Genomic DNA, 14,837 nt, shown 5'->3' with positions numbered 1-14,837 from the left:
ATCAAACTATTTAGAGCGGCAGCATCTAAGATCAGAATAGCCATGCTGATTGCCAACCTACGTCGCGGAGACGGCACGTAAAGAAGAAGATCTTTCTTTATTCTGGTCCAGTAGGAGTCTATCTCAATAAAATAATTTATGATATAAGCTCTCAGCCTATTCCTGAAAATAACTTCCTAAATTACAGACCTACCTATTTTTCGAATCACTCAGCTATGTCCATTATTATTATAATTAATTGTTAAAAGAAATTTCACCCGAAAATATTCTCAGAACATTAATTTTGCAAGCAATACTTTTCAATTTAATAACTAATTTGATATTTCGGACATAAAATATTCCCAAAAGTTTTTAACGTTTCGTCAATAAAAACAGTTTGTTCCAAATTGCTTGTAAAATTATACGTGTACTTTGCCAATTGGTTCGCGATATACAAAATTGCAGAAACTAATGACACCAATTTTAGAAACCATTTACTGCATCCTGAAATATTATTCAGAAATATCGTTTTTACGCTCAGTAAAATGCGGTTCTTTAAGGGACCAATGTTTTTGATAAAAATCGCTGGTTTATATGTACCTGAGACATTAAATTCCAAATCGTTAAAATGGTACAAATTCTATAGAATCTTCATTCAAATCCAGTACTTTCTCTTTTTCATTGGTTTGTTAATTGGCCTCGTTGTATCTGATGCCAAGAAGAGGGAAGATACTATACAATATTTGGCTCCAGTGATAGCTTTGATTGTGAAATCACTATATTGTCAAAAAGAAAAACTCCAAAAGTTGCTACGTTTCTCGCAGAATATGGAAGAAAAATTATTCAGTAGTCCAAATCCAATAGTTAGGAATATTTTTAAGAACGACGTTATCTATTATAATAAACTGTTTAATTTTTTTATTGTACAATATATTTTAATGGGAGCGCAAGGGCTTATATTGGGAATATACTTTATTCCGTTTAAACAAACTCTAATGCCTGCGTTTTGGTGTCCCTTTCAAACCGAAGATAATGTCGTCGTTAGCGCATTGTGGCAAATTTTTAACGTGTTGTATGGAACAGCAACATTTGCTACGCATGATATGTTGTTTGGGTGTATTATTATGTTTGCATCAGCAAGAACTAAAGTTTTGGATCATCATATCAGTGACTTTATAGAATCTGCTCGACAAAACGTATGTTCTCCCAAAAAAGAGCTAAAAATGTTGATTAAAGAACACCATGATTTGATTGAGTAAGTATATTTACTCTTAATGGTTATTATTACAATATCCACTGCTAATTACATAGAAGCTGTGCATTATGCCTCTGTCATTCGGTCACCTTTTTATGATGTACATATCAAACTTATAGAGCAGGTGCAGCGTAAATTTTTAAAATTTTTGTCTTTCAAAATTAACGGCATATATCCCAAGAGGGGCATCAGCAATAGTGAGTTGTGTAGCGGTTTGGACGTAGTATCATTAGAATCTAGACGAATTAATGCCTCCCTAATATTCCTGTTCAAGCTACTACATAATCTCATTGACTGCCCTGATATTCTTCGACAAATAAATTTTAACGTTCCATCTTATCCAGTAAGAAATTCGATTACGTTCAGAAATACACAAGCTAGAACTAATCTTATGTTAAATTCTCCTCTATTTCTCATGTGCAACTATTATAATTCCTTAAGTGCTTACTACGATATATTTCACTGCAGTTTAAAGCAGCTTACTAGGATGGCTGAGATCTACCTAGGTGATTGAGTAGTTTCTTTATGTTAAGGTAAAATACTCGAAAAATGTGTTATTTAGTTACTACTTATAAATTATTAATATATCATTTAACTTTAGTATTGTATTTGGTCCTATAAATGGATTCTGTTGGACAATAAACGCTATTATTATTATATGTAATTAGCAGTATGCAGTGTGTAGGTTCCTAACCTTGCCAATTACCCTTCACATTTTATCCCGGCCTTGGGACTGGCTGTGGTAATGCAGAGCTACTTTATTCACCCTGTAATCACCCCAAACACTAACAGAAAAACAACAAGGGTTTAGGTCGGGAAGATCATGCACCGACCCTATATTTATAATGAGGCCAGTGCAAGAGAAATCATTAGAATAGAACAAATCGGCATATCTATGTTTTGTGGACCTTAAGAAGGCATTTGCTCGGATTAAATTAAAGGACGTTATCCACCTATTATATGCAAGAGAAATATCTTTAGGAATAATCAAAACGATCAAAAATATCTACCAAAATAATACAATCAAACTAAAAGTAGAAGAAAAACTAACTAAGCCTATTGAAGCTGGCAATGGGATAAGACAGGGAGATTCCCTGAGTCCTCTATTGTTTAAACTGATTATAAATGAAATATTAAAAAAAAACCAAGAACTAAAAGAGGCTAATTTAATAAAACTGCCAGAAAAATTATAACATGCTAATTTCCCCAAAAAAGACAAAATGCATGGTTATAACAGCAAATTTACTAAGATGTAAATTGGAGCTGAAAGATCAGATTATAGAACAACTGAGGTAGTTTAAATATCTAGGCATCACATTATCTAGCTACCGAAAGCTCGAAACTGAAGTGGAAGATCAAGTGAATAGAGCAAACAGAGCCGCAAATTGCCTGAATGAAACAATATGGAGTAATAAAAATATCGGGAAAGAAATGAAAGACAGAATTTACAAAACAGTTATTAGACCAATAATGACATACACGGCAGAAACAAGACCTGACACAGAGAGGACAAAAAGGATATTAGAAACAGCAGAGATGAAAACACTTAGAAAAATTGATGGTAAGACACTATGGGACAGAGCTAGAAGTACAGATATACTACGTAGATGTAAGGTGGAGAACATCAAGAACTGGGTAAGAAATAGAAGAGTAGAATGGAATGATCATATAAGCTGAATGACAACAAATAGAGTAATAAAGACGACAAAAGTAGGTTCCCCAATAGGAAGACGATCAGTAGGAAGACCACGTAAACGATCGAATATCAACTTGCTGGAGGCACATTGAAAAACAGACAAAGTCATGTCTACGTAAAAAGAAGAAGAAGCAGAGGAAAAATTACATAGAAGCGTCCGACAAAAATGGAGTATCCAGTGTTAGCTAAAAATTAATTTAATTTATGTAATTTCTTCTTCTTTTTAAGATAGCGTCTTCTTTCGAAGGGTGATCGTCATAATTGTTTATATTTTTTTACAACTGCTCTAACAATTTGATTTGAAGAACACTTGAATTATGCTAAGAGATTACAAAAATACATTTGCCTTGGTCCAAAGCTATGATGATGATGAAGTTGTAGAAGCTGCTATTTTGTTTCTCTTATCACATGGTCTCAATATTGTAATTTTCATATTATTATTTTACTATTCAATTCTGGTTCTTTCGAGTGTGTTCGCAAAACCTCTTGCGAATTTTTAAGTTATTACTTAAATTTCTTTTAGAAAAGAATTGTTTTATTTTCATAAATAAGTCATATACAATTTTAATTTATGTTCTTAGTTAAATCGAGAAATCATTATCGTTTATAAGTGTTTTTGTAAGCGTATTTTTGTACACGATAACGATTTGGTTGGCAATAATGAGTTGGGCATTATTATTGAGTCTTTTGGTAAATATGAGAAACTTTGTTTTGTTTAAGTTTTTATATAAACCATATATAACTACAAGAAAACATAACTAGCCTTTTAACTTTGCTAATGCTTACTGTAACTTAGGGAAAAAATGTTTAGACAAACCATTTATATTCTTTGGATTAATAATATAGATTGTTAATGGCGATTTTGTTTAGTGTAATTTCGGCAGCCTTATTTGCCAGAGCGTTCTACATGATTGCTTTAAAGTACAAGTTAAACAGTCTATTGTCAATTCTAGGAAAACTACTTGAAAAGGTTTTACTCCTAAAATTAGAAAATAACAGGTTTGGGAAAAGCTCTCTGAAGAAGACAATTCCATAGTTCCTTTCACGCAGATGGACCGAAGACTTCTTCTTATGGTGCCTATTCGTTACGGATTATAGACACTACCATGGCTATTCTGACTTTGTTGACTGCTGCCCTGAAAAGTCCGGTAGTGGTTAAGTTAAACCATTTTCGCAGGTTATGCAGCCAGAATATTCTTCTTCGTCCTGGACCTCTTTTCCCATGCACTTCACTTTACCTTGAAGTATGGTCCGACGTAGGTCATATCACGTTTTATGGTTACGACTAGTTCGCGCACTTTTATTTTCAATTTTATATCGCGGCTGTTAAAGATTTTTTCCATTTTGACGAAAGCTGATCTTGCCTTCTCTATCCTTATCTTAATTTCCGTCTATTGGTCCTACAGCTCATTTAAGTTTGCACCCAGATAACAAAAGTTGGTGATTTGTGTTATAGGTTGTTGGTTAACTAGTAATTGACCAGGTGGTATCGGAGATGGTCTGGGACCGAAGACTACAAGCTGTTATCAATGCTTTTAATGCAATTAATTTTAGTTTTACATACTTACCTAAATTTAGTATAGTTTTGTTCTTCCACCCCCTCGCTTTCTTTCGAGAGTTTCTTGTTCCCTTCATTTTTTAGTAATAGAAAAACTGTGGTTTTGCTTATGTTAAAATATTTTGCTACCTCTGATAGTGCCCAGTTATCTTCTATCTTGGTTACAATTCTTGCTTTATTATATTATTGAGTCGTTTGTTTTATTCTTTAATAATAATAAAAATAATAACAACGACCCTAGTTTATGTAAAAACTATCATTTACATATATACTTTTTATAAAATGCAGGAATTCAAAACAATATCAAAATTTAGACCTTAATAATTGTTTCAATTTATGAATTAACATACGTAATCAATTGTTTGTTGTTTGTTTGTTTATTTTATGATTTGTCTGTCATAATAAATATAATATAATGTCAGACCAATCAAATACACTGCTCAAAATGATCAAATCTCACTAAGAGTCTTATCAATTTTTTAGGAACTAGCTGTACATTCTAAATTGCAATATTTTAAAAGACCTTAAAAAATAAGACAATTAATTCTGAAATTAGTAGATTTTCCAAAAATTATTCTCTACGCTTACGCAGACACCCAACCGCCTTAGAAGCGGAATTATTGACTGTTCCAATTGCGAGACGCAAGCAGGCTGAAACGCTTCGTTTCTAATGACCTACCTAACAAATATCGAAAGAGGAGACCGATTAGTACAATATTGTCAAGAAAAATAACTAGTCTTCACAAACACCTGTTATCAATTACCACCAAAGAGACTTTACATATGGGGTGCCCCAGGAGACAACTAAAATAATGTGATAACAAACCAAATCGATTACATTCTCGTTAACAAAAGATTTAGAAATGGATTAAAAGCGTGAAAACATAGTCCAATGTTTTTTGTGTATCCTCTTTTCTTATCTTCTCTTTGTCTGGTAAATCTCTACAGCTGTTCTAGTTCGTCGGGTAAGCATCTTTCTGTAGGCTTCATTTTTTTCTTTTGTTGTATTCTTGCATTCATCGTCAAACCAATGATTGTTACAGACACAAATTTCTGTTCCTATTTTATCTTTTGCAGTTGCTTCAATGTTCTTGTGTTTAAAATAGGTGCTAGCGAGTGTCATATTTAGTGCTGCTTCTAAGTTTATCATCCATTATCGCTACTGATGTTGTGTAGGCTATGCTTTCCTATCGTGGGCATGAAAACTCTCCCTCGTCCTATTCTTGCATATGTCACCTAATACAATCTTAATGTCATTTCTGGGACATCTTGTGTAGGCTTGCTCTAGGTCTACGAAGCAGTGTTCTTTTATTTCCTCTGGTTTGTCATCATTTGGTGCATGTGCTTTGATCAAACTGTAATTAAAGAAGTTCAATTTTAAGCGCAAATAGCCCATTCTTTGACTATAGGCTTTAAAGTCAATAATAAGGCCTTTCGTTCTTCGGTTTACAATAAATCCCACCCCATCTATGTGTTGGGTGTCATTTCAGCTATAATATATGGAATAGATTCTCTTATCAAGAGTGCTGGTCTACCGTATTTCCTACAATGCTAAAAATCTACTTTGTACGTGTTCACTATATCTAGTAAAGATGTGGGTGCTCCAGTTCGGTACAGGGTTAGGGTATTCCATGTTCCTAATCTCAATTTCATCTTTCGTTTGCAGTGTTGTCGTCGTAAGTTTTGTCCAGCTAATAGTTCCTGAGGTTTCGTAACATATGCTTTTTATAGGAAGAGGCCTTTGGCCCAACCCCCAACCTAGAGGTCTAGGGACTCTTCTGTAAGAGTTGCCATACCTTTGAAAGTTACACCTATACCGTTATTGGTAGAAGGTGGGATTATTCCACATAATTAACACCAAAATTAACGTATTTAGCAAATTTTTATCAGTCGCACCCGAAAAAATAATTTTTTACGCTTTATAATTTCGCATAATATTAATATTTTCCGTATTTTTCAGCTTTGTCCAGGAGCTTAATGATTGCTTACGCTGGTGTTTTTTCATAGATTTTACTATAAAATCGTACAATTTCAGCCAGTTTCTTTACGCCCTTCTAAAAGTAAGTAAATTTTGTATTGTGTAGGTATAAATGTTTTTTTAAGCAATTTAAAAAATCTAAATCTGCTAATAAATATGGAAAAAACCAAAAAAATGGTAAAAGCACCTAACCATCCAAAAAATTCGAAGGCATGTTGTAATTATTTGACTGGTTTTATTTTAATGTTTTTAATGTGAGTAATATAAAAAAATTATTTTCTGAATTTTTTTAGAGTGCTACCAAAATGAATATTGAGAGTTTGTTTCACTTTAGTAAAGTGTTTGTGATCATCGTGGAAAATTGGTACATTAATTATCACGCGAACGAATTAATAGTTACGGTAAGTAGTATTCATTTGCCCAATATTAATAAATATAGGAAAAATAGGCACCAATCTTTTTATTATCCTATTCACCCTATCTTTAACTCGATTTAGTTTCGGATTTTTATTCTTTATATCTATAACCCATTAGTGCCCAGAAAATTTTTTCCCAGCGTGCCTTTCTCAAGTGATCTATTTTTAATTACTAATTACTATTTTTTTGGGAATATTATTAATAATTACTTTAAGATACCACAGGAAAATAGCTTCAGAACAATAAAATCTATGTAGTTAATATGGTAACCTTTGTATGTGTCTTTCCATTGTTCTCGTCTATAACGCAGGTTTGTTTGAGCGGAACTTGAAGAAGAAGAAGATAACGCAGGTGGTTTGAATGATATTAAATAAATGTAATTAAAAAAAATCATATAACATGTCCATAAAAAAATAATATCTAATCAAATTTCGGAATCGATTCCTAATAACTTAAGGCCTATAACAAACATTTAGATTGTAATATTCCATTACTTAAACTTTTAACAGAAAATTACTACCTTCTTACGAGAACACTTCGTATTTTAACTATTTTATAAGAAAATGGGTACACATTCTTCCACTATTTTGATAAATGTATATAGAAATATTTTAAGTTAGGTTAAGTTTTTAAAAAATTTCCAAGCCTAAAAAACAAATTCATCGGAAGTAGTTCCCATTTAAATTATATCTCTATTTTGTTTATTAGTAATAATGTACATTTCTTTCAGAGCAAAAAATTGTCATCAAGTATTTTTTCTAACGGATGGTACGATTTGGACGAATCTACCAAGAGAAGTCTTATGTTGATGATGATACGATCCCAAAGACCTTTAAAAATTGATATTGGTACTATATACTTTTTGGGAACTAAACTGTTTATTAAGGTAAATACACAGCTATTGCTTTCTGCGTCTGTCTCAGATATCATCTTAAAAATATGAGTAAATAGAAGGAAATGCCTACAAAACTATACAAACTATAACCTCAGACACCTTTCGCGAAGTTACCGGGTTCCAAAATAATAGAAAATAAATGTGAATTAAATACATCGTTTAGTGCTACCCACTTCTTATGCTCCCTACTTACAAAAGTCATAATTAAGCAAGCGATGATGACAGCAACTCGTAAAATTTTATTATTTTATAAAATTTTTCGGTGTGAACAGGAATGATGAAGGAATTTTTAAGTAAACCTATTAAGTGTTTATTGACCCACAACGTAGGACACTCTATCACTTTGTGAAATTTGACACAATTTCTCAAAAAAAACAGAGACTCATCAAAACTTACAATCCAAGAAAATGAGGAGTTACAACCACCCGGCCACTTCGCGTATATATTTCCTTATTTAAGTAGGGTTTAAACGTTTTCTTGAATCATCCTCTCTGAAGTCGCATTACTTCTAGAGGTTAGAGAATTAAAGATTAAAGAGAATTAAAAAGAGGTCCAGCTAAGCCCACTTTGTAAATTTTAAACACTGTAACATCTCGAACTCTATCTGGCAACGAAGGAGTTTGTATTTTCCGTGATTTCCCTTTTTGTCCCTTGCACACATCACATTCTTTTATAATGGACCACACAATACCTACCCCCTAAAGTATAATATATTTGATAAAATAAAAGGCATATATCGAGCACAGTTTAATTTAATCTTGCCCAAGTACTTTCGATCCCTAGATCATCTTCAGGGACATTTCGTCAATTGCGGCCTATCCGACAAGAATAAAATGTCATAAACATATAATTGTACAACACACTACACTACCCAAGGACAAACAAACACTTTAAAATTATTGAAAAATAGCTACATTGCGTACAGAAGCCGGAGACAGAGATATTGTCTCTGACATTCTGTCTCCGGCTTCTGTACGCAATGTAGCTATTTTTCAATAATTTTAAAGTGTTTGTTTGTCCTTGGGTAGTATAGTGTGTTGTACAATTATATGTTTATGACATTTTATTCTTGTCGGATAGGCCGCAATTGACGAAATGCCCCTAAAGATGATCTAGGGATCGAAAGTACTTGGGCAAGATTAAATTAAACTGCGCTCGATATATGACTTTTATTTGATCAAAGTTCATTTATCCGAGCATTCAACCTTATATTTATAATATATTTCGCTGAGCAAACTAAGTATTCCTTGTATGCCTACATGACAAGAGCCTACATGTATAAGTCCAAAATTAACTTATGCACTATAAAATGTTCACCTAGAAGTACGAGAGGCAGACAAAAATCTACTATATCAAGTCTCTCAGTAACACTAGTTTTTAAACTTTTAAGTCCCATTTCATGGACAGCGAGGAAATTCGTTTAGTATCTAAACCGAACGCTACGTTCTGCACTAGCTTCAATACAAAGATTTCGGCTTCAATGATTTCCTCAGCGACCAATTCACCATTATGATAGACAAGTAGCGCAGATAGCAATCGTCGGACGTCCTATTCAATAGAACTACCTTTTTTTCTTTTTCTCTGTACAGACTTCTTCTTCATCAACCTCCACTTTTCGTTGTAGCCAATCATTTTCTGTACAACCATTCCGGGCCCTCCCACCATTGAGATTCGAACATTTGCTGTATATGGTATAGGTATAGAAGAATTATCAAGGAGCAACAAAAATGATGACAGTCGTGATATCAAAATTATATCTAATTTATATTGGAATCAAACTGCCAAGGTAAGAGTTGACAACCAGTACAATCAAAATATCAAAATACAGAGAGGAGTCCGCCAGGGTTGCGTGCTGTCCCCACTACTTTTCAATGTCTACAGTGAAGCGGTATTTCAAAAAGCGCTCTCAGACTGAATATAAGGTATATCTATCAATGGAGAAGTTTTGAATAACTTACGTTTTGCAGACGATACACTAATAATGACGGATAACAACAATGATTCACAGAATGTAATGCAACGCCTTAATGAACGCTATCATGAGTACGGACTGAAGATAAATTTAAAGAAAACTAAATACATGATCATGACTAAATCTGCACATGCAAATATCCAATTGATTATTGAAGATACTGCACTTGAGAGTGTTAATAACTATAAATACTTGGGAACATGGATAACATCAGATGTATACCAACACGCATTGAAATAGCACGTGCATCATTCATTAAACTTAAAAAGTTTCTTTGTTGTCGGGATATAAGGTTAGAACTACATCTGACAATGCTTCGATGTTACGTGTTCTCTACTCTACTTTATGGCTTGGAAGCGTGGACACTAAAACAAGTCCATCTGAATAAGTTGCCTTTGAATTTTGGTGTTACAGAAGAATCCTACGAATATCATGGATTCAAAGAATGTCAAACGTCGAAGTAACTAGAAGGATAGGAAATGAGGCGGAAATAATATTAACTATCAAAAGACGAAAATTGAGTACTTAGGACATGTCATGAGAGGGCAAAAATACGCATTATTACAACTTATTATGCAAGGCAAAATCCGAGGAAAGCAAAATGTGGAAAGACGAAGAATATCCTGGCTTAAAAACTTAAGAGAATGGTTTGAATGCAGTAGTGCAGAACTTTTTAGAGCGGCAGTCAAAAGAGTCCGCATAGCCATGATGATTTCGAACCTTCTTAAAGAAGAAGAACAAAAATGAAATTATGTTTATACTGAAATTAGAAGCAACTGCCGGTAAGTTGCCCATAAGAGTCTAACCTAACAAAGTTTTAACTTCTGCAAGATATTACTGTAACTGATATTTCGTGTCTGTATACAATTGACCTACAACATCAACTCCAAGCAAAATGTCAATTGGTGCTGTGTGTCCAACATCGTTGAGCGATATATTCATGTCACTGAATTTCTTAACCCAAGGACCGTCATAAACAGGAGGGATATCTGCATTAATTTTTGATTAATCTAAGGAATCTTACATGAATAGGAGTAGTCTCCTTCATTCGCATTTACCTTGTATATTTTATATTGTTGTTCAAAAGTCCTTTTGAATCCATCTACGATGCAGTGGCAATAAGTGCCCTTATCTCTTTAATACCATGTGCACTTCTTATGTTTATTCGCAGAGGTTGTAAAAAAAACTATGTACTATTCAAATTAGCAATCATCTGACACTATTTTCTTCCGAACAACTAATACCTAAGTTCGATGTACCAACTTTATTATTAGAGATATTCTTCTTCTTTGGGTGCCGTGTCCGTATTCAGACGTTGGCCATCATCATGTTTACAATTTCCTGAAACCTTTCTCTGTCGGCTGCTGCTCGAAATAATTCTTCTGGAATGGAACCACACCATTGTCTAATAATTGGACACATCAAAACAGCATGAAATTTACAAGACAATATACCTACAATTCAAACGTCCTCTACTTTTCTTAGAAGAATCTTCTACTTTCAAATATCTAAAACAGGCTTTTTTTCTAATAATTTTTACGCTTTTGTTCAATAGTAATTGTTTGTGCTTCGATTCAGTTTCTACTGTCATACTGCTCTTCACAAAAAATACACTTGCAAACCTCATAATTTAATTAGCACAGCAGTGGTTGCTAAGGACTGATCCTATATTGTGTTCCCTCGCTCTTTCTATTATTTGTCTGTTGTTCAATAGTGTTTTTTTTGCCTTTGGTGTTTTTAAATTTTCACAATGTATAGTATCACTCAGGCGCATTCTCAGAATATCATGGATGGACCGCGTCACTAACACGCAAGTACTCCAAACTTTAGACAAAAGATGCGAAATTCTAAATGAGATAAAAACTAGAAAAAAGGAATACTTGGGGCACATTGTGAGAGGTGAAAAGTACGAACTTTTAAGAAATATCATGCAGGGCAAAATTAAGGGCAAAAGAAGTGTGGGAAGAAGAAAAATATCGTGGCTTCGTAATCTACGTGAATGGTTCGGGTGTAGTTCGATTGAACTTTTTAGGCGCGCTGCTAACAAAGTCGCAGTGGCCATGATGATTTCCAATCTCCGCTAGGAGTGGCACGAGAAGAAGAAGATAGTATCACTTCTTAATCAATATGTGCTTTTGTGTAATAATGCTTTATTATTCATGTAATAATCATATTTATAAAACGATCAACTTAACATTTTTCTATTGTTTTAGATTTTAAAAGGAGGATATACTTTCATTGTATTCTACAATGTTTAATAACCAAATGAAAAATTACGGAAAACATGAATTTGTACTTGAAACTTTGCACCTGATATTAGTACCTCACGTTATAAATGCACAATTGAATCGTAATATTTTTAATATTAGAGTAATAGTTAAAAGAAAAATCACTACTGATAATAATTGATAATATGCAGCACCTTGTTTAATAGTTTTAGGTAATATAATAGAGTTAGATGCAAGGAGTTCACTGTTTATTATTTATATCTTAATAAACCAACGTTATCCTACCTATCCTATTCTCTTTAACCTTTCAACGGGCGCGTTGTACTAAATCTTTATTAAGACACGTACGGACTACCAGTCCGCACAATATTTTAATCTTAGATTACAGAATGCACGGTATGTTTTAAATAATAGGTTAATAATATATAATTAACTGTAGGACACAAGGCAGAAGCTTTGATGAAAAAGCAATAATAACTGTGCTCCGAAAATGTGTCAGCCAAATGTTTTTTACGTCATCATCATCATCATCACTATCATAATGTTACAGCCTTTAAAGAGGCCCGACCGACTCACGCTTTCTACATCAATCTGGTCTGTACTTTGCTGGATTTTTCAGTTAGCAATACTGATCTTCCCAGCATCCTGTTTTAGGAGTTCAAATTTAAAACCACACCTTTATATTCCGTTTTCATAGACCGCATTGAATATTTTGCTTAATACTTTTATTTTAAAAATCGATAGAGAGGACTCATCTGTTTTAGTTAGGGTCCATACCTCTAATCCATATGTAATAACGGGAACTGTTTTAAGTACCTTTGATATTGCTGTGTGCAAGATTTCAAGCATTTATTCAAAAGCAACGAGTTCGGGACGAGTGAACTTGATAAGTGAGGAAAGAAAGAGCCCTCAAACAAAATTAAACAATGTTAAAAAAATATGGTAATTTCCCACATTGAGATGTTTACAAAGTACTGTAGCCATTACTCGAGAAAGGACAATCTGATTGCTAAATAACTTCCTGGCGATTTGAATATTAGTAATATGTATAAACTATATAAGAATTTTTTTATTGAACAATACAAGAACCTGCAAAAGAATCGTATGAATCGTAAGAATCGAATGATTTCAAACAGGCCTATCATAGAGTAGATAAAAGTGAAATTTATAAAGATATAGAAATCTTTGCAATCCCTATAAAATTTAACATATTGACAAATATGACTCAGAAGACCAGACAAATGTGTTTTATTTAGATAGTTAGAAAAATGAAGCTTTTTCAACAAATTGAGACAAAAGACAAGGAAAACCCTTAAATACTTCTTCTAATTCCATGGTCGTTATTGATTGTTGGATATCGTGTTGGTTACTATATTCAATATTATGGCTTTATTGATGACAGGTCTAAATAATCATATAGTCTATTATCCGTTTCACCCTTAAGTTTTTAAGCCATGATTTTTCTCTATCAGGACAATTTTTTTGTTGGTACAACTCATCAGTATGATTAAATTAACCTGACTCGCGACGATCTGGACCCAGCTCACATGTGTATGGGTGAACAATCCAACGCGTGACGAATTGAAAAGTCGACATCGAGGGATCAAAAAGTGGCGTTAGTATAAACGCTTGGTCACCTTCTTCTTCTTTAAGTTCCGTCTTGTATCGAAGGTTGGAAATCATCATGGCTATGAGGACTCTGTTGACTGCCGCTCTAAAAGGTTCTCCACTACTGCATTTACACCATTCCCTTAAGTTCTTAAGCCAGGATATTCTTCGTCTTCCCACATGTCGCTTTCCTCGGATTTTGCCTTGCATAATAAGTTGTAATAATGCGTATTTTTGCCCTCTTATCACATGTCCTAAGTACTCAAGTTTTCGTCTTTTGATAATTAATATTATTTCCGCCTCATTTCCTAACCTTCTAGTTATTTCCACGTTTAACATTCTTTGAATCTTTGACAATTTATTCAGATGGACTTGTTTTAGTGTACACACTTCCGGTCATAAAGACGAGTAGAGAACACGTAACATCCAAGCATTCTCAGACGTAGTTCTAACCTTATATCCCGACAACAAAGAAACTTTTTAAGTTTAATGAATGATACACGTGCTATTTCAATGCGTGTCCTAATTTCTTTGGTTTGGTCTCGAATCGAATTAAACTAAAGGTAGTTGGCACTAAAAAGAAGCACACAAAGGCTATCTGGGTATCCCGAAAGCCTTAGAAATAATCTAATAAGTTGGGAGGTTACAGGTGTGATAATTTAGGATTGAAGCTGTAAATGAATCGAATAATCCCCTCCAATGAATTTTCTCCACTCTGATAAAGGCTGTCATCATTGTAGAAGACGTCTGTTTCAATCTCCTTATCAATGCCTCTACAATTCTTAGGGGTTACTTATTCCTGCGAGCGGGGCAAGGCTTACTGGTTCCACTAGTCTGGACTGACTGGTTCCGCCCTCGCGGATTTACAAGAGGGTAAGGAAATTTTTGGAAAGAAGGGAATTAAGGACTTCTCGGTCTCAGGTCCTGCAAAGAGTGAGAGGCTATGGGCTTACGTTAGAAGCCGGAGCACTGCATAAGCGAAATGTGTATCTCTTCTAGTCTCGACCTGTAACGGCTAGGAATAACAAAAACAAATTTCAAGTTTACAATGTATTAACTAGACTGTACACTACAAAATATCAGTTATGACCAAAATGTTCGATCAGGCGCGAAGAGAGACGAGAAGAGACAAGCAAGGAATTAAAGGTCGGACAATTCCGTATCATTAGGCTCTAGGCTCTAGCTAGTGAATACGCCTCCAGTCTTACAGGGATTTGAGATTGTGAACTTTCGAATCTCCAGCTGCCGACA

The sequence above is a fragment of the Diabrotica undecimpunctata genome, chromosome 2 (genome assembly GCF_040954645.1).
Source record: "Diabrotica undecimpunctata isolate CICGRU chromosome 2, icDiaUnde3, whole genome shotgun sequence".
Lineage (NCBI taxonomy): Eukaryota > Metazoa > Arthropoda > Insecta > Coleoptera > Chrysomelidae > Diabrotica > Diabrotica undecimpunctata.
Note: the sequence above shows the minus strand (reverse complement) of the source record.